The sequence below is a fragment of the Acromyrmex echinatior genome, chromosome 14 (assembly GCF_024713525.1).
Source record: "Acromyrmex echinatior isolate Ae372 chromosome 14, ASM2471352v2, whole genome shotgun sequence".
Lineage (NCBI taxonomy): Eukaryota > Metazoa > Arthropoda > Insecta > Hymenoptera > Formicidae > Acromyrmex > Acromyrmex echinatior.
In genome coordinates this window covers 6,876,105-6,900,948 of record NC_141865.1, presented here as the reverse complement: position 1 = coordinate 6,900,948, position 24,844 = coordinate 6,876,105, and the positions used below count along the sequence as shown (strand labels likewise).

The 24,844-nt window shown below is 34.8% G+C and overlaps 1 protein-coding gene across 1 annotated transcript in view; it reads right to left on the bottom strand.

The window, feature by feature from the left end:
• The window catches only part of LOC105150512 (serine/threonine-protein phosphatase 2B catalytic subunit 2), a 166,470-nt gene that overhangs the window by 115,047 nt on the left and 26,579 nt on the right, over nt 1-24,844 (bottom strand). The gene's annotated exons all lie outside the window — the stretch shown is intronic.

The following is a 24,844-nucleotide window of genomic DNA, read 5'->3' as shown; positions in this document are numbered from 1 at the left end:
TTTTTTTATACATAAATATTTTAAATAATCAAAATTATTTGTGCAAAGTTTTATTGCGATTCACTGATTAGTTATTTTGTAAATAAATAAAGTTTACTTTTCACTAAACTTTATTTATTTATCAAATAACTAATCAATAAATTGCAATAAAACTTTAAATAATCTGGATTATTTAAAGCATTTATTTAAAAAATGAAATTTCTGTTATCATTTTTTTATATTGAAATATTATAACGATAATAAATAACAACAAATGCAATAAACTATACAAAAGTACAAAAAAATAAACTGTTAAAAAATATGTTATTATATAAATGTAAGATATTCACATAATTGTTTCGTATGTATACGAATTTAATAGGATTTTTATAGAGAAAGTACAATATTAATAAATATTAATAAATTTCAAATTTTTAAGTGCCGAATATGCGCTAAAGTTGATTATGTAATCAGCACTGGATACTATTTTATCTCGTATACTTCGTGTGACAATATCGTGGTAAATGTTACTATATAAAAGAAATTATTTATTATTATTTGGCTTCTCGTTCCTTACATTCTAGAAGCCGGTAATAATTCTTTTCTTATTTCACTGCAAAATAATAAGATCTCCAATGTAAAAATAATAAAAGATCGGTTATTTATCGTCGTTTTCTCAGAAATAAAAGAAACATTCACTCGCTTACTTCGTTTTAATAGATCGTTACAGTGAATGCACTTTTAATGTTGATTAACTTTGCCGAAGAGATGTATTAATTTCCAGGATTCGAGAATCAAATGTGATTGCCTCGCCACGTGTTTGACAGAGTGAAAGAGGAACAGGGGAAACTATGTCACACGCAAACTCGATAGGAAACGACGAAACGGCTGTGTTTATTTAACATCGCGAATATTACAAATGTATCTGAACGATATTACTTACAGCGGAGTAATTACATTCGATGTTATTGTCGTAATTACAAACTCGACTGTTGTACAATAAGCCTCTAACAAGCAATTTGCCATCAACGCAAAATGGTGAAATGATAGCGTCGATCATTTGCGCAAACATTTGGAGCGAAATGAAAATATGAAAGCTTTCTGTAATTTTGTAAATTAACAGAGAATATTACTGCGCTTGAAGAGAGCACCTCCAATTAATGACTGTTTTGCATGTGACGTTCAACTATCCAATTCGCCAAGTATTTCGATAAAGAAACATAGTTTTCAGAAAAAATATTCACGCTAACAGAAATTCAGGCATATTCGCGCGTCGGAATTTTTAATTGGATGCAAAATTGCAGAGGGATTACTAGGACGCTTTGTTTTCTTTCGCCGGATCGAAACGCATGCAAACAGTTTGCGTGGAATTTCCGCATATAAAGTGGAGTATAGAAGTTCGTACAATGGAACAAGTGTTGAGCGTAACCCGTCAACCAATGACGCAATTGGTATGCGTAATCCTTTTAGAATCTCATTACGATCGTGAACAACGTGTGATTAGCCCGATGTTTACTATCGTTCTGCACTACATTGCAAATGACTGCAATCGTTTTTGTGCATCTGAATCATTAATTAAAGAAAAAGGGGTACTCTTTCTTCCCTAAAAAGAGGATTTCTATTAAAGATTTTCTATTAAATAAAAATATAAGTAAGACTATTCGCGATTCTTTGTCCTACTTCTAAAATATACGATTTTTTTATAATTTTGTAATAATTATAAAGATATCTATGGAAAATATATTGGATACTTCTCTATAGTGTTTATTCCTCTGGCAGCAATTTGAAATTTTTAATCTTCGTTCGCGACCTGAAGTCTTCGAGGGCAGTGCATTCACGCGTAAAATATAAAAAGTCTATATTTATATGTATACAATATAAACTATATAAACTATGTTTTACGTGTCATCAATCTATGGATCATCGAAGCGTACGTTCTTTGTCGTTGTATTATACTAGATTATATAACGCTACACTCAAAGAAAAATTGATACATTGAAATAAAGAATCAAATTCTTATTCACATCGTTACCAAATTGCTGTCACATCAATCATTTAAAAATTAATTCAGAGTTACATCAACAACTTTAAATTAGTTTTGAAGCATAACACAGTGATTTCATAATGATGTGAATGAAGATTTTATTCTTTATTTGAAACCAATTAGCGTTGTTATTATTATGATAATTTTCGATTTCCATGAAGAAAAATACATAAAAAAACACAGAAGAAAATGTAGAAATAAAACGAACGGTCGCGAAAAAGTAATAATTGTATCCTCCTTTAACTAAGTAAATAAATAAAAATTCCATGTAAACGTAATTTTGAAATATACATACGACAAAACTCTGCTTTGAACTTCAGTACAGATTTTTATTCCGGACTGTATAAAAATCTGAAAGAATTCTTATATATTTGTGAGAGCTTTAATAATTTTTACTATCACAGGGATTGGATTTTACTTATTTTTTACAGATATAATTTACCTATCCGAATTCACAATCAAAAAGTCAAATATGTCTTTAAAATCCAACATTGTCGGCGGAAGGTTAAGGACAGAATTAGCTGAATCATAGAAGCTATTATTTAGATTGTAGTGTAGATTTCATAAAGATCAAGCGGAGGAATCTCCGCATTAAGGATCTGATTCGCGAGCTGTAATTATTAGATTCATGTTGGATTCGAGTTGGACGCAAACGAGGAATCTACCAATTACAGCAAGCAATCTTCGTAGATTGAAATCTACCAATCACGGCAACGGACGTTTCCCGTGTGACGTTTCCGACGACAATGACTGTTCGCGCTAAATTTTCTGTACACTGTCAGTTCCGTCGTCCGCGTGATTGGTAATTCGATTTTGTCCAGAATAGCGCCTAATGTAAACATGGCGAAGAGTCGTTCCATGTTTACGCCGTACGGATACGTACATATGTCACTCGATTATATTTGTGGCGCGACTTCAACGCGACACGTTGAACGGTATCCAAATATCGCTGATAACTGCCTTACTTACGTTCTGTACTTTGGCACATTTAACCATGTCGAATTTGATATTATTATTATTGAATTAAAAAACGACCCTTTTTCTTTTTTTTTTTTCACAACTTGTTTGCGCAAGATCTTTCCATTGTAGCCGATAGTGGCTCGTTAAATAACCGAGAATGCCAAAACCAATTCCGCGACCTACTTGGAATAATTCGATAAACTTGCATTCGGGCACTGAATATTAATGATCGAAGACATCCATACTATATATCATGATCGCGAGAGTCTGAATGTAATTCCTTCTAACATCAATTCAGATTTAATTCGACTGAAATTTTTTTTTTTCCCCCCCGAAAAGATTACATTAAAAATTCACAATATTGTGATGATATAGCTTCTCTCACTGCACTGGAAAATATGGAAGTATAATCGAGTTTGAAGGTTAATATCAAAATACTGATGTATTTGCGTAAAAACGTGAAAATCATTAATAAACTCCGAGCACTGCCAATCTTGTCAATTTTTTTCCTTGTTAATAAACTTGGTGTAATCTCATTCCTATTATTACAAATCCGATCATGAAGAAAGACGAAACGAGAAAAGGAGCCTATAGATGCGCAGTGATCAATGTCGAACCGGAATCGATGTGGTTGTAAAGCCAACCTTTTAGAATCCGCGACACGATAATTGACAGCGGATGCGACAGCTGCCATTTCCAGGCATACGTCGAAAGGAAAGTAGCGGGCTGACGGTGACTCGATGGACGTGAATGGATAAGCGACCATTCGAACCGACACGAAGACAGCAGAGGAAAAAAATTACCGGGTGTGAGAGAAATGAATATATTCACACACATACATATATACATATATATGTATGTGTGTGTATGTGTGTGTGTAAATATACATAAAATCTTCCTATTAAATATGTGTGTATATATTTGATAAAAAATTCTGATTCAAGTAAGTCCAAAGTAAAAGTACAAATAATTTTAACTGTTGAATTACAAGCTACACTTGTATATTTTTTATTATAGATATACAACTATACCTAGATGGAAAATTATAAAGATAAAAAAGATAGAAACGAATAGAAAGACAAAAGGTGCACTTTGTCAAAGCGAAGAAACACCTTAATACTGGTCGAGATTCGAGTAGACTCGATGGTCAATAAGCCAAAGAAAAGAGACAATGGTGCCGCATCATTTCTTCTTTTGAAGAAACGAAATGAGAAGGCAAAGACGCAATAAGTTAAGATAGAGAGAATATATAGGTCACCGAGGCGACATAACATTAGTAGCGTATAACAAAAGCGAAGTTATGGCTTTGAAGCACTTTCAAAAAGATCAAGACTTCGCAATTGGACGGATCACGGAATATCTATGATTCATAAATATGTTTAACATTTGTACTCTTTAGTAATCATAATTTATAGCAATCTCTCCGGCCGTTATGAACGGCTCTTCCGCTCAGAACACTTAATTTGCATGGACAATTGCTGAGAAATGTTAGAACTGTTATACTCAAACAAAATAAATTTCCTTCAGGAAAAAACGCGCGACACAATTAGTCTTCATATAATAAACAACGTAATCTTTTCGTCTTTTTATCTAATAAATCATCTAATAAATGAATAACATGTTTTTGTATCATTAGAATAAGTGCCAGATTAACATCGACGAGGCAGGCTCCGAAGCCACAGACAAATTAATCGCGACCAAGCCTACGCGTTTCTGGTACAGGTACAGAAAGAAAAGCAGAAAGAATGAAGGAAAGAAGGGCAGATACCGAGACGTCGCTTTAGCAGCCGTAATGTAGCGGCGCCTGGAGGGCCATGGATTTAAGGTGGAGTGGTGAAAAGCGAAGAAAGCGACGTGGCGAGGAGAGACGTGCACGAGGGTGGTATATAACGAGAGAAGCAAAGAAAGACGAGGCAGCAGCGACGACAACGGTGGGTGGGATACGCAAGTAAGAGGAAAAGAGAGAAGATATATATGGGGTCAGAGGATGGACCGGACGGAATATTGATCCGCGTACCTCACGATAGCTGCCTATGCTGCGCTATGCTTTGCCATGTAGCCTAGCCCTTTCTCTCTCTCTCCCTCTCCCTCTTGTTCTCTCTCTCTCTCTCTCTCTCTCTCTCTCTCTCTCTCTCTCTCTCTCTCTCTCACTCACTCACTCACTCACTCACTCATTTTCTCTCTCTACCTCTCTGTCTCGCACGTCTCATCTCGCTCGCTCTACAGCAAAACGGATATATACGACGACAGAGTACTGGATAGAGTTTACCTTCGCTACTGCCGCGGGGACTCCAACAGTCTTAAGCGGCGCACCTGCGCCCGTGAGCCATTGACAAGAAACAGACAGACGCAGACTCGGTGGAAACGTATCGCGAGATGTTAGACACTTCGCCGCTGGCTAGACATCCTTTGCTCAGCCAATTTACTTGCCTCGCGTTCTTGACTCCAATTTTCTTCCTACTTTTTGTTTTACAAGATCGCGATTTTCTACTTCGACATCCGTATCTTGTTACTGTTGAGTCGACGCAAATTCTAAAATTTGTTTCAAACTGGACACTACCCTCATATCACCCAGGTATCACAGGATCGTAGTCGAAAGCCTGGCGAGCTGGATAGTTGCCAATATATGATGCAAAACGGAAACGAGAACATTACCAGATAATGGATCAGGTAATGGATCAGGTAACATTAGGTATGTGTATATATATATATATATATATATATATATATATATATATATATGCATGTACGAGCCAAAAGCAAGATTGGCCACAGTCGTCAGGTGGACTCGCTACTGCTCTTAAGTCTCATAAATGATTCTTACGGCTTTAAATCATTCCTTCTTACTATTCCACACGATTCCATGAATAAGTTGTTGCATAAACATATAATTAAGCTGTCACAGAAATATAAATACGACTGTGCTGTTTTAAAAGATATAAATGCGAAAAGAAGAAAACAAGTAGATATGCGTGTATAATCGCATCTGAGCATAAATTATTTGTCGTCTACCAAGATGTCGGTGAAACGAAAGCTTGTGGTGCGGGCAGGTCAGAGTACTAAGTACGACATGCTACCGTGTACTTGTGTTGACACGTAATTATCTGTACGCGTCGGATACACGTGCCTTCCACCACCGTCGCCGTTGACACGTTTAGACTCGGGCGTGGAAACGTCCAACAAGACCCTGCGCGATACGCCCGATCGAAACAACGTTTACCTTACTTATAAGTGCGAAAACGCTTTAACTCGTTGCGACTAGGCAATTTTCACGAGCAAATCTCTGCTGTTAGGATTGTTATTATTAAATTTCACCCAGAAGGGTAATAAAAGACAGTCAGTTAAATGCAACGACTTTAGTCGACGAATGTCGCAACACTGCGTGGGACTTGATTTCGTTCCAAAATTTTGCTGCAGTCTAAAAATGTTCTTCCTCTTAAATCACGCTTTTTTGAAATTTTTTCACTTTTCGAAATAACTCCGTTAAGAATATTAGCAAATAAGCCTGTCACGTTTATCCTCTTTACTAGTGAAAACAAGGTGAAGATAAATAAGTCAAACTAGATAGAAAGTTTGTTCTTCGAAGCGTCTTAGAATTAGTCCACACTTCCTCGTGCTCTGCTTTTACGAGGAAAAGTCACAAAATATAAAACGAAAATGCAGTAGAATACATAATATGTGTACAAGTGGCTGCCAAAAGTTTCCAATCAATATACTATATAATTATACAATAATTTTTGCCAACCCGTTTTTCAGTTTATATTGCAAGTTAATAAAATTCTTCTTATGATCAACTTAAGAACACAATTTTAAATATAATATTAAAGAATATCTATATATCATCTATCTTTATTTAAAGATTTTTTATCTGAGCAATACAATAAAATATTCATTGGCTAGAAACATTAGTCTAAAAAATTCGGTTTCGAATCCCGACTGAAATAATAAAAATATTTCGCAATAAATTATTCGTAGATTTAAGATTTTTATTAACATCAGATTTCTATTCTTTTAAAGATGTTTATTAGCATAAAAAATTATTATCAATTTAATAGGCTTATCAATTTAATAAGTAATATTATTACTCTAGTTCTGCTCAAGCAGTTTGCAGTATCAGGTATGAAAATAAATTCATACAAAAATATTTAAGCACTAAGATTTCGCTTTGTTCAAATATAAGATTTCACTAATATAATTAGATTTATTCTCATCGGTCCATTTATTCTCCAAATTCGTATCATAATTGATTATCATAAATTTTCCAATTGTATGCGTAAATTCGGTGGTTTGACGCCTTGTGCGTTTCGACTCGTGACTTACCGTTTCGAGTTCAAGTTTTATCGGCGCCCCATATAAGGTCGGCTTGTTCCGATAAGGCACGAGGCTATCTAATTACTTGATTGCCTCGGGATCATGGATAAGCCAATATATTTTTTAGCATGGGAGGAGGCTGCTCAGGCTGAAAGCTTGGCGCCCTGCCTCGGGGCTAGGCCCGGGGTCGGGTTGCTGAGCGATTCCTGTGGAGCGTCCCCGGGGAGTAGCGTCCCGGCGGCTCCTGAAGCGCTGATCAGTGTCGCGCGTGTAGGCGACGCAAACTGGGAGTAGCCTAGGCTACGAAGATCCGACCGATGATCTAGATTGGTACCGCGGAGACTGGGCAATTGCCCACGCCCAGTCATGGATAGAATTCGCGGGGGTAGTGATTGATAGCTATATGCTGGCTAGGGGCCCTGACGAGTGAGCTGCGTATCATGCTCGGGAATCAGTCTGCTTAGTTGGTAGAGCATGGATAGTCGCTCGCTTCAACCAATGAGTTACTTATTGGAACCTACGAAGGATCGCGAATAGAAAGTCTCGCACTGGAAGTCTCGATATAGCCGTGACGTGCTGATCGGACGTATTCGAGATCCCGCGCCCATGGGAATCGTGTGAGTTGAGCTTAAATGCAGATATCGCACGTAAAACTCTTCTCTCTTCTGTATGCGTAAATCATGAATGAAAAAGAGAAGGAGAGAAAAAAAGGGAGAGAGAAGAGAATGAGAGAGGGCGAGAGAATGGATCGATTCCGTCGCAACTGCTTCGTTCCTGCAGGAGCGAATGCCGCATTCATCTCCACGTGACTATAACCGCACGATGTTATGCGCGACTATCAGCCGCATCGTTGGCGGTCAATGCCGTAAGCGGAACAGCGTAGGATTCGATCAAGGCGGCTTGCGAGATGTAGCCGCACGGCCGGTTAACGCTTTATTTGCATAACCGCAGTGTTGCTAAGCCCCGAATAATCTTCGCCGATCTCCATGTCAGCGGTATGTCACCGATTTTAGGTCGCGTAATAATCGCGCGGATAAACGCGATTATTTAATCGTTCTATTAACTAGTTCTCCCAAACAATAAAATTATGATTTTTTTTCTTATACGCGTTTTCATAAGAAGTAAAGACATCAATTTCAAAATAGAGAAACCATGTTTCATCACAATTTTTTTCACCAGAGATAAGAAGATAAAATGGATGTGGAAGATAGTTATTTCGTTTTCAGCAAAAGCCGGATTTCGCGCTTTAATTCGCGCGGTAACGCGAGATATATTTTGCGACGTACGCTCATAATGAATTGCGTTCTCACATGCATTGAAAAATTGTTGAGAATAAACTCGATCATCAGCAGCACTCTTTTTAATAATATACATTTAATTTAAAAAAAAACTTATCATTTTTCGCTCTTGGCTGTTGGGTGAGCAATTCACTTATTGTTAGTTGTATCTATTTATAATCTCTAATCACTTAGTTTTATCAATTCATAATCTCTAATCACTTAGTTCTATCTATTTATAAGCTCTAATATGGCATAAATCCATCGTCCAGTACATTCTTTTTTGAATCACTTTGAATCACTTGTCTACAACCACGGTGAAAGATTCAAAGTGTGCAGCTGAGTGGTGATTTGACTTGTGCACAGGAACAGGATAGAATTTTATATGTTGTGATTTCGTTGAGAATAATTTCCAATGCGATCGCAATGTTCGGAATAAGTTTGTAAAAATAATCTAGATATATAAGTTGTATCTATGTAATACACAACTAGTTGGAAATTTGTGTACAATAATTACTATACTTCATAGCCTTTTAACTTGGAAAATTTTATTTCTTCAGGCACACTAAGACCTCTGTGAAGTTGGCACCTCATTTTTCAAAAAATGAAATTTTGGTCACAGTTTCAAATCCGAAGAGTTTTGCAATTCCTGCCCAAAATTAAGAATAGTTCCGGTGAATTAATATAAAAAAAAATTAAATTTTCTAAAATATTTTGTCATAATTCTTGCCTACCAGAAACCATTCAATAATTGTTATAAATTTACATCAAGTTTTCAATTTATGTTTAAAAAAAAATATTAAACAATTACATAAAGACGGTGTTATATACGTGAGAGAATGTTAACAATTCATTGTTAATCAAAAATTTAAAATGATAAAATTATATAAAATTTGAATATCACGTTTCCTTAACTTAAAAGTAACTAAAAAACAAATAAAAAGGGGCTCTAGGGAATAGGCGCTGTTCAGAGAGCTCAACAGAATAATAGTATTAATTTGAAAACAGACACAAAACTATTAAATCAAGTATATTTTAATTATTTTAACTCTTAGTTTGTATTTATTATTGACATTAAATTTTTTTTTATTTTTAAATGATCGGCGAGCTTTCACGATTTCTGTTCATTTCACTGCTTGACGATGTATGGTCGACACGTCTTTTCGTACTGTACATTTTATTTATTATCTATTTATTATTTTATAATTTGACTTAAAAATTTTTTGATTGTGGACGTTCCTTGCTATCGAGACTTTGGACTAACAGTTTACTTTATGTGTTTACAGTTTCCGTTGATGGATGAGTTCATTGTACATCCATTTTCCCATATAAAAAAAATTATTTTATTTTATTATTGAAGACACATATAAGATCACGAAAAGTGTGAGTTCCAGCCAGCCTTGTAACTGGCATGGGAAAATGTATTCTCGACAGATAGTTTAATATTCTTTTTTAAACGTAAATTTAAAACTCGATGTAAATTTATAACAATTATTGTATAATTTAATTTGGCTTTCTTGGAAACTGCAATAAATGAATTTCGCATCTTCCGATTTTTGTTTTCGTATACATTAGGCAGTTTAAGTATATAACATTATGTTATTATCGCTGAAGAAGATTGACTAATCGAAATGTACAAAATTTATTATCATTTAATGATTTTTCTTTGTTCTCTTCAATAAATTTAACTTTTATATTGAGAGATATTCTTTGAACAATTTGCGCATTCTGAACAGTGCCTATTCTCTTGAGCCTCTATTTATTTATTTTTTTAAATAAAATTATATTCGCTTATAAAAAAAATAGTTGCGATATAAAATCCTTGTTACTTGAAGCTTTGTAAGACTTCATATGCAAAACACGGAATTTCCAGATTCACATATTTCCTGACTTCAATCTTTGCAAGTCTGTTATAGAAACTTCTCGACGTAAATTTATAACAATTATTGAATAGCTTCTGGTAAGCAAGAATTATTATGATAAAATATTTTAGAAAATTTAATATTTGATTTTTTTAAGAAAATAAAAATTATTTTGCAAGAAAAATATTCTTCAATAACGCAAAATACGTGTTCTAACTCATTATTACATACATTAAGACACTGTTCTATATAAATCATTAGTCCTAGCACTTTAAGAAAAAAGCACTAATTGATATATTACTTTTGATAGAACTCTTGGGGTACTACCCAGAACTGTCAACGTCCGATTCTCTCACATCTGAGGGACAAAAAATTTGTACATTAAAAATTTAATATTACGGCAGTTCTATTGACAGTTCTAGATAGCACCCCAAGAGTTCTATCAAAAGTTATTATCATTTAAAGCGCTAGGATTAATGATATCGCGATTTTTTGTTCTATTTTGTGAAGTTAGCACCCCAAATTTTTAATTTTTTTTGTATTAATTCGCCGGAACTATTTTTAATTTTGGGCAGGAACTCTAGAACTTTTCGGAGTGCATTAGAACTGTCAAAATTTCATTTTTTGAAAAATAAGGTGCCAACTTCATAGAAGTCACACTAAGTCTTTTTTTATCCAAGTGAATTTCCAAATTTCTCGGCACAAATTTCAATTCTTATTAAATAAAGATTTTTAAAGATTTAAATTAAATAACTATTTGGCAATGTAAAAAATGTCGAAAAGTAATCCTGAATTTTTCTAGATTTTTTTGAAAACCTAGAACAAACAGTAAAAAAAATTTGGGTTGGAAAAGAAAGACCCAGAGTGCCTATGAATTAAATAAAAATGTAGGATTGATATAATATTACATTTGCCTAGTAATGAAAGATTAATATACATTTAAATATTTGAATGATAACGTCAATCCGCTGCTAAGGTGCAAGATTATTGCTGTCGGAGCGAATATGAGTGAACGACGTAAAGTATTTCGACGCGCTTACTAGTGAAAGAATCAGCTGATTTTCAAATAGTAAACTCGGTAATCAATTACAGTTAGTTGAAGATCCTTGAGAGCTATGCGCTGTTCACCCCGATAATCTTTCTCTTTTACCGAGCTAGAAATACGAACATACATTGTAGCATTACTTTACGTGATACATTATAACTTCACCTAGAGTGCGAAACGCAGTAAAGGCCATGTATATCAAACGTTGCGACGTTAACGAATACAGACGACGAAATACTCGCGTGACGACAAAGATCGCGATGTAAACAGAGAACTCGTAGCATCGTTTGCCTTGCAAACTAGCGCGTATGCGGCTGATGCTTTATTCTCATCATGAATTATTCGGATAATCAGAGATGATAATGTACGTGGACGCGAAACGAGAGAAGCGTATTCTGCCGAAAATGATTTAACTTGATTAGCTTAGCGTTTCGCTTAATCGAACTTCCTGTCCTGAACGATTTGTTCTCTTTCCAAAAGATAGGTAAATAACATCTGTTAAATTTCTATTGCAAGTTTTATGGCCGAAAGGGCACGGAATAATCTTATACCGCTGGCAATAATCGGATCAACAAGATGGAAATGCGCGTCAGCTTTGCTAGAGGCATAGCCCAATTTGATGTACATTTGCGATTGATCGATAACTATGCCCGAAAACCGACTTAATTAATTAACGTGACCAGGCACCGATTTTGCAATTATCTTGCGATAGATAATCCCGTCCAATGTCATCTTTTCCAATGCGCAAAAGCACGCGATGAAAATTAATTAAGTTAATCCTCCGTCGGCCATGTAGAACTTTGCACCATCCATCAGTCTTTGAGCTTCATATAAAGATTTTTATATCGTTTTGGACTGAAAAAATTCTTGCATGCTCTTGTGAAAACTTTAACAACTAGTTTTTACTATCATAGAAGTTAGATTATATTTTATTTATTTTTTTATCAACCAGAATTTACAATCAAAACATCAACTATACTTTCAAAGTCCAATTTAGTTGACAAGGCATTACAGCGAAGAAAAATTTTACTCTTCATCAAAAGAGAGCGTTATAAAAAGCGAAATGGCGAAATTGCAAACATGAGATAAACGCGAACGATTGCAGTAAATTAGAGAAGTGATAACCTCTCATTTCTCGCATCGAGTAATAATCCGATATACGATTAGTGCCGTACTATAATATGTGACCATAAAACGCACACGCCATTCAAAATAAATACCATTACATGTTTCCGATGATTTTGATGGAGAGGAAATTGCAAGAGAAAAGTAAAATAAAGCCAATGATTATTTATCAATTATATCTTTATTCAAAGGATTTGGTTTTAAATTATAATAATTAACATTTACATATTGTTAACACAAACTGTAATTTTAAACAAAATACAAAATTTAGCATTGCCCCGCGGCAGGAGGTAATTTGTTTTAAAATTATAGTTTATGTTAATAATACTGCATATAAATGTAATTATTGTTGTTTAAAGTCAAATAACTGGAGTTTTTGGAATAAAGATTTTTATTAATTGATAAATAATCGGTTTTATATAACTTTTCTCTTAAGTATTTGCAGTTTTCTCAACTTCCCCTACTTTTGTTTTTATTCTCTTACGATATATCTAAATAAGAATACACGCCTTGAAACATTTAGAATTTAGATTTACATTGTTCTATCCGGAGATTACAAGTAAATTTTTCCAGTCTTTATCAAAGAAGCATTCATCAATTTCGCCGACGACTTGGTTGCAATTTCAACGTTGGTTGGTTAAAAAAATTTCACCTGGTAATAGCCTTAGGTTTTATCTCCAAGGCTTTCGCGCTATTGACTTTTTTTCTATTTTTTTTAATTAAGTGCCGTTGGCAATAGAGCTAATGACATAAAAGGTTGTTATCTGTCGTTGCGTCGAGTTTCAGTTCAGAGGTGGACGTAAATTGCATGCCCATAGCGTGCACACATATACGGTTTCGGGGGATGTGTTCAAGCGGCTACGTGTTGGTGTGTACGCGATAATGGTTTCATGGTCCCGGTGTTTCATGTACCGTGTGCTCTTTCGACGCGGCGGTCGAATAGCGCGACGGCCTGATCAAGTTTTATTGATTTTGAATTGGCTCGTCTCCGGATAACCGCGTTCGGCGTTACGTAGACAAATAAAATCCCACACCAAAATACTGCCAACTTTTCGCATTACAAAACCGTATCACGTTGAAGCCAGTCAATCAGGATAATATGGCGAAAAGAAAAGCAAAAGGAAAGCAAACCTTTACTTTTTCAGGAATCACAGAAATAAAATTTCTATATTTTCTTATGTACTTATTTTTCTTCGTGGAAACCGAAAATTATTATAATAATGAAATTACACTAAAAAAAAAATTGATACATTAAGGGGCCGATTTTGTAACTCTTAACGACAGTCGTTGGATGTCATTGTGCAGCTTTTTTATTCTACGTAATATCTGCGCAACGACATCAACGACTGTCGTTAAGAGTTATAGAATCGGCCCCTAAAGTTAATATTGAGTTGGAAAGTAATGTACTTTTTAGCTCAAAATTATACATAGAATATATTCGTTAAAAATGAACAAAATTTAAATTTCAAAAAAGGATTTTAAAGTTTAAAATTTCTACTTTCAAAAAATTACTATATTCCTGTAAGCTTGGTAATTTTTACATATAGAAAACTACAAGCTGGAAAAAGGGAAAATTTTCTTCTCACTTTGTAGGCCTGTCACGTATTCAAAACGAATTTATAAAATTTTCGATTTTCTTCTATAGAAGCTTAAAGTTTTCCCTACATAATCATTTTTTAAAAATTGTTCCGAAAATTTTTTATTACTGAGTTATCTGGATTAACTGAAAAAAGCGTTTTGACTTTGATTGCTCATAACTCTGTTAAAAATCATCGTATCACAATTAGTTGTGTGGTGTATCAACAATTCTGAACTAGTTTTTAAATAATTAAAATATAACTAATAGCGATTTCGTGACGATGTGAATAGGAATTTTATTAATTTTGTTTTAATGTATTTATTCATTATTATTATAATTTTCTAAAAAAAAAAACACATAATAAATGAAGAAATAAAATAATCCCTAAACAGTTGTAAAAAAATTGTACCCCCTCATTTGTTAATATAACGATTAAAATATATTACTATTCAGGGAATGGAAGTACATGTGATTTGTAACGCCGTTGCTATTTATCTTTTACTTTTTATAATAACAATTATTGTTATAATAACAATTTAATAATGACGTTGCGAATTTTTTATGACGATATAGTAATGATGACATCCTAAAGTTGGAAAAGTTAAACGTTACTGTAGTGAGTTAAAAAAGTCATTTCTTAGTAAAAAAAAAAAGTAACTTTTTATTTACTAACTAACTTTCATTATTTGTAACGGAAAAAGTAACTCGTTACATGTTACTTACTATTTTTTTCGGTAAATAACGCATAATGGTGACAAGTTACTTTACAAAATGACTTTTCTAACCTCAGTGCAACCTTAACGTTTAATTAGTTATTATAGTCATAAAAAATTACAACGTCATTATCAAATTGCTATTATAAAAGTAACGATATAATAACTCTTCCATTTCCTGTTACTATTATATATGTACGTATTGTTCTTCGCATCCAGTGCGTCTGTAAATGTAAGCGCGCGCGCGTTTTCGCTTCGTGTTCTATTCTCATTATCGAACTCCAGAGTAGAATCTGCTCAGTCACGAGCATGAATTCGCCAAGTTCAATCGTGTGAGCATATGAGACCACGACGTCGTAGACGCGTGTATCGCGGAAAGTGTGATAAAAGCACAGAACTCCGTTTCAGAAAGTGATGACGACGATGATGGTGGTGACGACGACGGCGACGACGACGGCGACGACGACGACGATGACGAGAGCGTGACGGAAAAGCTCTTTGATGCCGTTACGCCGCAGCTGGCTTTGACTCCTGAACTTTAGAAGCTTTCGACCGGCAGGAAACGAAAGGAAGGCGTGGCGGGGTGGAAAGAAGGAAAAAGCACGAGCGGCCCCGTTCGAGTTGGGAGAAACGAAGATCGACGCTGTAATACGTTTTGAATCGTTTAGAGTGGTTATTCTCTAATAAAAAAAAAAAAAGAAAAATGGAAATAATTGAACGACATACAGAAGAACGACAAAAATTCTCACGTAATATTTACTACAAAGCACCGACTAATAAACAAATGTGTATAGGATACACCGACATATCCAATAAACTTCCGTAGATTCTTTGAAAAATTTAAAGTCAAATTTTTTCTAACAAAAATTTAATCGATTGTCATGTTTTTTCACTATTCTATAATTTATAACATTTGTTGTATCTTAACTGTTATCAAGATATAATTATTATAAAATATTTACGATTAAGATATGATTATATATTAAAATATAAAATAATTATTAAGATATAATTATATTATAAGAGTATTAATTACTTATGTAATAAATCAAGCATTTATTACGTAAGCTCTGTTTAAAATTGAAAAAACGATTTTATTATCGATTCATGCCATTTAAAGTTTAACGAAGAAGTGGCTAATTTTCTATCTCTTATAACACACCAAAGAACACCTGGAATTCTCGCGTGACTAATTACCCATTAGTTTCTTCCGCGGAGATTTAATACCACATTGCATCACAGTGAATTAGATATCGAAATAATCTGGAGATCTGCAGCACGCGTATTTATCAACGATGATTCAACTTTTGTGAGAACATGAAGTATCTGTTTGGATCATGGTTGACGTGACGTGAGTCAATGATTCTCTACGCGCGTTATATTAACAGGCGCGAGAGAACGCGTTCCAGCGTGCATGGAACGGTTCCAAATAAGATGAGAAGGTGACTAATCGATCTCGTTCCACCGAGTTCGTGGTCCAAGAGCTCCGCTCTATTTCCAGTCGCCGGAACTGTACATACGATATCTATGGTATCCATCCATCGTACTTTCACGAGACACATGACTGATCTGGATCGTTATTTATCTCGAAGCAATTAAGTGGTGCGCTATAATCTAGGTATATATCAAATCAATATTCCTCAATTTATATTAATGTGTTTGCATTATACTCAATGCAATCGGAAATATTAGAAATGTCCCAATAGAATTTCCATCTTCTATTTACGCATCTATACACGCAAAAAATAATTTTGCTAAATTATCCAAAAATTTGATTTTAAATATAATAATTAAAAATAATTTTGTCAAACCATCAAAATAATTATGTAGAATATGTGAACATTAATGACAATTAATGACATTTTAATATTCTAGTAATCCAGTTTGAATGATCTACATAATTATTTTGATAAAGCAAACAAAACTATTTTCAAATCTATATCTGTCTAAATTTTCAGATCAGTAAAACTATTTTTTTTGTAGTTTAACTTAAGCCATTTTAATTTCTAATGTTAAATAAAATTCGTAACCGTATATATATTTGTCTCGCTTTATAGAAAAGATTGATTACAGAAAGGATGAATTCTGAATTTGATTAAAGGCAAAAACTGATATTGCAAAGAAATTTCTTTTACATCATCTCTCATTCATGACGTTAGATATTGTAATTATAGTCGATGAATTAGCGCTATCCTTCGCTCCGTTTATCAAGCGTATGCAAATATTAGGTGCGCGTCGAATCGATACGAAATCGCAGCGAGCTACGGCTACAATCAACATCCGCTCGGCGCGATTAATTACGATTAAATATGATTGCACACTGGCAATTAAGCGCGATTCATTAGTCGTCCGGGGGAAGGACGAGCCCGCAGAATATTCGCGGATGCGTTTCGCCGAATCACGCCGGAGCTCTGCGATTTGATTTGGTATGAAATACGAGAATGACATAAAAAATAAAGAATTCGCGTCTCTATTCAAAATGCAAACCCGACTAACAATAGCTTCAAGATTCTTTCTCTCTCTCTCTCTCTCGCTCTCGTAATTTCAACTGAAAAATAAAATACTTCAATTTTTGACTCTTATTTCAAATTCGGACACGTCGCGAGCTCTCAACTTAAATAGACTCACGCAGATCATCGTTGCGTATCGGCGACGTGCCGATCCATTCATAACCAGCTAAATTTAGAAGCCGAAGCGAAGAGATCTCATTCGCAAATATCGTTCTTCTCTTGCTTTCGCCTTCTCTTTTTTCCCTGCCACTTCTATTCGCACTGGACGTTGCCTCGCTGTTTTGATCATTTGAGATCAAAACGTTTTACGATCGTACGAAATAATTATCAAAATAATACGGTAATAGCCACGTCATTGTGGGAACGCATCGAAAATAGAATTTATTTGATTCCTAGAGTAACTTAAAATACAACAAACATTATTACTTTACGTTAATTGCGAAGTAATTAATGTAACTGTAATAATAGTAATAACTTTAATAATAATAACTGTAATAACAATAATAACTGACAACTGACTCTCGTTACATTCTAATTATCCTTATCATGATGCAAAAATACATGCAAAAAATACACGCTTTTTTTATATACTTCACGTATACCAGTAAGGAATTTAGCTACCGATTGGATACAAGTTCTCTCATCGGGCAGATGAGCAATATCTTCCGTCGAGACAGCCGTAACGAAGAACACAAAGATTTCCACGGAGAATGAAGGTGTCCTGGCACGACACCAGGAATCGATCTTTCTGGCACGAGTGGCGTACTTTCGCAATAATTTACTCGCTTCGGGTAAGTAAGCAGGTAGGTGTTAGTGGAGAAAGATGATCGCTATCGCTCTCTATAGTTCGAGGGATCGCCGAAGCAACGATCAACGGATTTTCTCGACTAATTTGAAAACATCTAGCAGTTCTTGACAAATTTTAATGACTCGTCGTTCTTGTCATTTCATCCACCAAATCACACAGCAATAAAATACAAAAGTGAAATACACAAAAAGAATGACTCTACTAAAGTAATTAAAAATTTAGCTACAGATACAGATCTGAAAATAATTTCATTGGATTATCAAGATAATTACATAAGAAACTCAAGTATGATGAGCATGATGTTACAAAAAGTTTTGACATTCTAGCAATCTCAGTTTAAGTGTCCTACATAATTATTTTGGTCCAATAAAATATTTTCAAATCTATAAAATGTATCTAGCTAATTTTTTTAATATTTCAACAAAACTGTCCTTTCTATGTAACTACAGCTTTTAAGTGACAAAAATTCAATGTTATAATGTCAAGAAAGTTTTATGTCTCTCTTTCTTTCTCCGACCAGAACACTACAATAAATAGCAATTTTAGGGATGGGGTATGTTAAATGATATGTAAATTGATTTCCGAATTCTGACATATAGATGTACTAAATAAATCAATGAGCAAAGAATATGAAAGCAGACTTATTATGTCTCAATCAAAACACAGTTGTAATAGTTTTCTAAGCTTTGTTGTAATACTTAAGGACTTAATCTCTGTGTGAGTCATGACCGAGAAAATAGCTAGTGTTTATTTCTTATTAACGTAATAGCCCACACTTGGCACGTGCCAAATATTGTTTGTACAATAACTATAGTGATATAACAGCTAGGATCTTGCTTGAAAGTCTTATTTAAAACAATTTATTGACCCATTTAATTCCGAAAAGAAATTTATAACTAATTATCATGTATAAATATCTATACACACAATTAACTCTCCGTCAGCAATGTGAAATTTTCACCCTTTGTCAGCAATTTGAGTCTTCAAACTTCAGTGCAGATTTTTATATTATCCTAGACTATAAAAACTTGAAAAAAATCTTATATCGATGTGAAAACTTCAACAACGAGTTTTTATTATCATTGTGTTTTATTTATTTTTTACACACTTAACCCTTTGTTGATAGGTAAAAATCTCGTTTGGGCTCTCTCTTTTATTTTGTGTAAACTACTCGCCCATTTTTCATGAAACTTAGTCTATATGATAACTTGATAATGCTTTATTCAAAAAGAAATAAAAAATTCGAAATAGTGGATCCAATATAGCGGATAGAATTTTTAAAAAATAATTTGATTATCAGAACAGAATTAAGTTTTAGAGCATTTTTAAGTGCAATATAACATTAAAAGTTTTACTTCATTTGAAGCTCATCAATGTTATGCAATCAATTAGTACTAATTTCCAAATTCTTTCAAACTCTGATTATAAGCTCATTAGTTCACTTTCATTGAAGGTTTCTACCCTTTTAAAATTCGATTATTCAGGCATTTAAATTCAGCAATACCAAGAATCTCCTAAAATCAGTTTCACAATAATTAGATAATTTTTTAAATATTTGAACTTTAGAATTCTGAGACCAGAATCAAATTCACCAAAAACCTTTAGAAAATAAGATCTTTTTTTAAATTTCTTTGTTTAAGCTTCCGTCCTCAAAGGGTTAAATTTATCTATTAGAATTCACAATAAAAAAATCGATTGTACGATAGTCTAACACTGCAAACAGAGGATTAAATAATACGTGATTATAATATACATATGCTCGTGCATTTACGCGTCATCGTTAACACTGTATTATCGCACGCCGACGTAATTTATTTGAGTTGCTCGAAGGTCTCTGTTGAGAAATAATTCATTTTCTCTCAAATACATAAAAAAAAAAAGAAGTGGGCGAGAATTGAAGAACTCGAGGGCGGCAAAAAGCCACGCGCTTTCGACCCTGAGACTGCGGATGTCCGTGTGAAATACGTCGCACGTGTCAAGAGACACGTTTCTCATGTCCCGAGAAGAGAAGAAAAACGCGAGTGGCCTCGCAGTTGTGCGCTCGCTTGTGCATATATGCATCCGATACACAACGCTATGTGTGCATCGCATGAGAGTGCACAGAGAATAAAACGGGTAGGGGTGGGAGAGAGGTGAATGCCGGTCGATGTTAAAAATGAAACGACCCGTTGCGAACGCATCGATGAGCCCGCATTGTTAAAACGAGCGTGCATATATGTGCTGCCAAAATGAAAGAAAAAAAAAAAAAAGGAGAAAAAGGGAGAAAGAGTCACCTTCCCCAGCGTGCAACCGCGCGAGCCCTCGAGCTCAATGAGTATAAAATTACTTTCCACTCTTTCGTCCAAAACCTTCCTCTCCTCTTTCTTTCCTGCGCCTCTCCTTTCTCCTCTCCTCTCGAAACGGCCGGAAAATACGCGCTCGGAAAATTCGTCGTGCATCGACGAATTAACAGGATAGTGTCACGGAATGCGTTCCGTTTCACGCATGATGTATTAATTATTTTATCCTTCTTCAGTATTCGGTGAACAACAAAAATAAAATATCACGTGCATCTTGCGTGAAACGGAACGTACTCCCAGTGTCGCGCGTTATGAAATATGCAAATGTTAAAATCAGTCGAATAACGCGATAACTGACGTAACGAGGGATGGTGAAGAGAAAGTTCGGTACCGAAGCTGTTTAAAGGTGATTATGGCACGTCTTTGCAAAGGTTTCTTATTATTACATTATTACGCCGGACGTGTAACGATATAATGCGATGTACGCAAAAGAAATAGTGCTATCGTAACTAAAAAAAGGAGATCAGCAGTCGTTAATTCTTGCACTGCGTATTCGTGAGAGATGAATCACAGGAAATGCGCTTGATGTACGAAGCATCTACGGAAACTATCTACGCGACACGGCGATTGGAGAAAAATGAAATTCAATTTGCGCACGTTGTTACTGTCGCCGTTGTTCAATGCGGATTTGCGGTGGAAAATGAAAAATGAAAAATGAAATAATGCGGAGGAGGTTGAAGAATTTGTTCCGCGTTCTCTCTTCTCGAAGTTAATCTACGCGAATCGGTGAATTAATGTTGGCAATTTAATTCTACCTCTATTCTAGAAGAATCACATACGACGTTGATTAACGAAAATTCGAGAAACGACTCCAAAGTAATCGAAAAGAAATGAACGGAACTACAATGGGCACGAACTTTTCTAAGGGTGGGTTTAGACCAAGCCAGCAAACACCAACGGATATTTACGAATGAAACGAACGTATAGTGGCCGTTTTCCCTTTGATGTGATAAGAAACGCGATAAGAAATGAAACGTATTTGCTTATGCAAATTTGGATTTGTACACGGAAAGAACGATTTTGCTAAAGTATCTAAAAATTTAGCTAGATACAGATCTGAAAATGTTGGGCCATCAAAATAATTATTACGTGTGAGGAAAAAATGCTGCAAAAAATTTAGACATTTTAATAACAAGAATATCGTACATAATTATTTTGATAGTTGATTGAAATTATTTTTAGATACGCAGTTAGCTAAATTTGTAGCTGCTTCAGTAAAATTATCCTTTCCATATAATCACGCTGCAATCATTAGAGCCCATATAGTTTGTTCATTCGCGTTCGTTTGCTCTATTTGCTTGCCCTCGATCCATTAAGATTTACTTCCATCGACTAATTCAATAATTAATATTAAGAAAATGTATTCTACCAAAACATAAGTTTGAGTCTTCACATCATTTGAGGAAACAATATTGATTTCTGTGGATGTGTAATTATTCTGAGGATGTAATTAAAATAATCACGCAAAGTCACTTTCTTACAGTTTCGTTCAAAATGTGAAATATTAATTAAAAAAGAATAAGCGGCCAAAGTTGCACGGAGAAAATTAATTCCAAATTTCCACTAGATGTAGCACGAATACGAATTTCGCGGAGTCCTCCGTGAATATACTAAATCGTCTAAAAGGAGACGTAAGGAACAGACGGATCAGTAAGTATGGGCTTAATCCGATCCACGAGTTCTCTCGAATTGCACCAGCGACGTTCGCTCGCGTGACACAGGCTTATGGGGGTAGGAACGAGAAAAGGGAGAGAGAGGAAGAGAGACAGAATGTCTTTTCTACTACGCTGGCGCGAGCGTATCGATCAGTGACGAAGCGCGTAGAGCGTCGCAGGATGAAGAACCATCCCGTTCGCCGTGGCTTAGTCGACCATCGTGGGTCGACCGAGGCCGAATGACAGGAGTGGCCGACTGAATCGAGCCTTAGTGATCGAACGATCGATCGTAGGTCTCTCTCTGACATGGATTAGGGCCGATGCAGGACCCTTATTTCGGGTCACCAGAGTCGAAAACGTCAATCTACAAGGCTCGCCCAGTTGCTCTCACACGAGGATGATTAATCACGTGGCTCGCAAGAACGGGAAATAATTTAACCCTCGATCGGGATGCGCGCCGGCTGTTTTCCACGACCATGTTTATCGAATTAAATTGCCTCGTATGCCGAGGTTGCAAAAGGGGGGGAGGTCTGACATAGATCTTATGAGACGGTATACATAATGTGATTAATATCCTAACATTCGCGCATCTTTAATTATAGTACAATAATTACATATTTAAAATCCAAATTTTAAGGATGTTAACTTTTTTTAAATCGTGTGAAACGGAATGTCACACGTTTTGTAAAAAAAAAAATTTTAATTAAGGAAGAAAATGTTAAGAATGATTTCAGGAGAACGTATCAATGTTGATCAGAAGGTATAACCACCGAAAAAGCGAGAAAGACGAATTCTGCGGAGATGACGCGGGTATATCCGGTTCTTGCAGGCGCGATTCCCGATTTTCCGAGGCATTAATCTGTCTGGACATGAGAAAACGTCGGAAATGGCGAAACGTGAGCACTAGAGTTACAGGGAGGGGAGGAGGGGGGAGGAAAGGGACAGCCAATTCAATTTTCGTGACGTTTCCTCTCCGAAACTGAACTTAGCAAGGGAGCGACACTTTCATGTAAATTGAGCGGTGACCTTTCACCGGCGGTCATCTGAAAGGGATTAATATGGATAATGAAAAAAAAATGGGAGGCTTCAAAATAAATGTATAGCCACGTGGCAGTGTCACGTGTGATACATTTATCTAATGAAGCCTGATAGATAGACAGCGTACCGTTTTAGCATTATTTATATCTTGACGAATATATATTATTCATTTGCCACATAAATAAAAAAAAAACAAAGTTTTCCAAAAAATTAATTTGAATGTTTTAAATCATTAAAATTTTGTAGTTTCAATTTTAAAATGCAACTTTGATGGAATAACTAAGTGTAGAGGAATAAAAAAATGTGTATCCTTGTAAAGTACGTTTTTTCTTCTTTCTGTATGTTTTCGTTTCCTTTTTTTTACGAATAACTAAAAAAAAATCACAATTTTTCATTTATGTCGTTGTTGTAGCAAATAAACGATATAATTTGTATTGCGATATTCTCGTCGTAAACATTATGCAATTCTAAACTTACGTAATCTCTACACCTACACTTTAAAACATTTAATTACTATCAATAGCAAGCAAAATATATTCCTGAACGTTATATTTATATAATACTGTATTTATATAAAACAAATTTTTTCTATATATCTAAATGCTCTATAAAATATGTAAATTTCAATATTTGAGCGAAGTTTGCTTGCCTAATGATAATTTTAAATGAGAAAGAAAAAAAACATGAAAAAAAAAAGGATAACGTCTGTGCACTTAAAGTTGAGCAAAGTTTGAACAGTCCCACGGTCATGATCGTAAATTTCGAGATGCAAATTCGACGCGTAGAAATTCAACGTCTCGCCGAAATGTATGGTGCTTCTCCACAGAAAATTCGACATTCCCGACTGGCGGGCTTATACAGGCGGGGCGGAAAATGTCCGGGCAATAAAAGTGCTAATTCGACCGTGGGCTCGACATCTGACGCGCATTACGCGGCTGCACACGTGCGCTGTTCGCGCAATCATGGCAACATAATGCTGTGAGTCGCAATAACTATCCGCAATACCTATTCCCGCGCGCATGTTTCTATTTTGCAAAATAATCATCTTCACGTGTACGTCGTCTAGAATGACGATTGGCATCGACGCCCAAATCTTGTTTGCGCTAGAGTCTAGTTATATTTCGGGACTCATAAAAAGATAGATAAACAGATATATAAATTGATAGATAGTTAAAAGAGAGAGAGAGAGAGAATCAGACAGTAGAAAATTAGAAACAGTCAAGTCTTTGTTAAAATTTTATGTTGAATTTTTAACACACTTGAATTTAATATAAAGTGATTGTGTTATTTACATATTTTGATCTAAGTTTATATTCAGCATTTTTTAGTATTAAAATAACAAATGTTATTAGATTGCAATAGACAATTAAAATTAACGTAAAGATAATATACTGTATTTTAAAATATAAATTCGAACGTAAATAAATAAAATGTGTTAATTTAACATATTATCTATGTTAATTTTACCGCAGAAACCTACTTTCACAATTTGCTTACAAATTGTGTCAGTGTTATATTTTTCATGTTAATTTTTTACATAATATCTGTGTTCCTAACATATTCATCTCATGTTAAATTAATGCCAAAATCTGAGCGGAC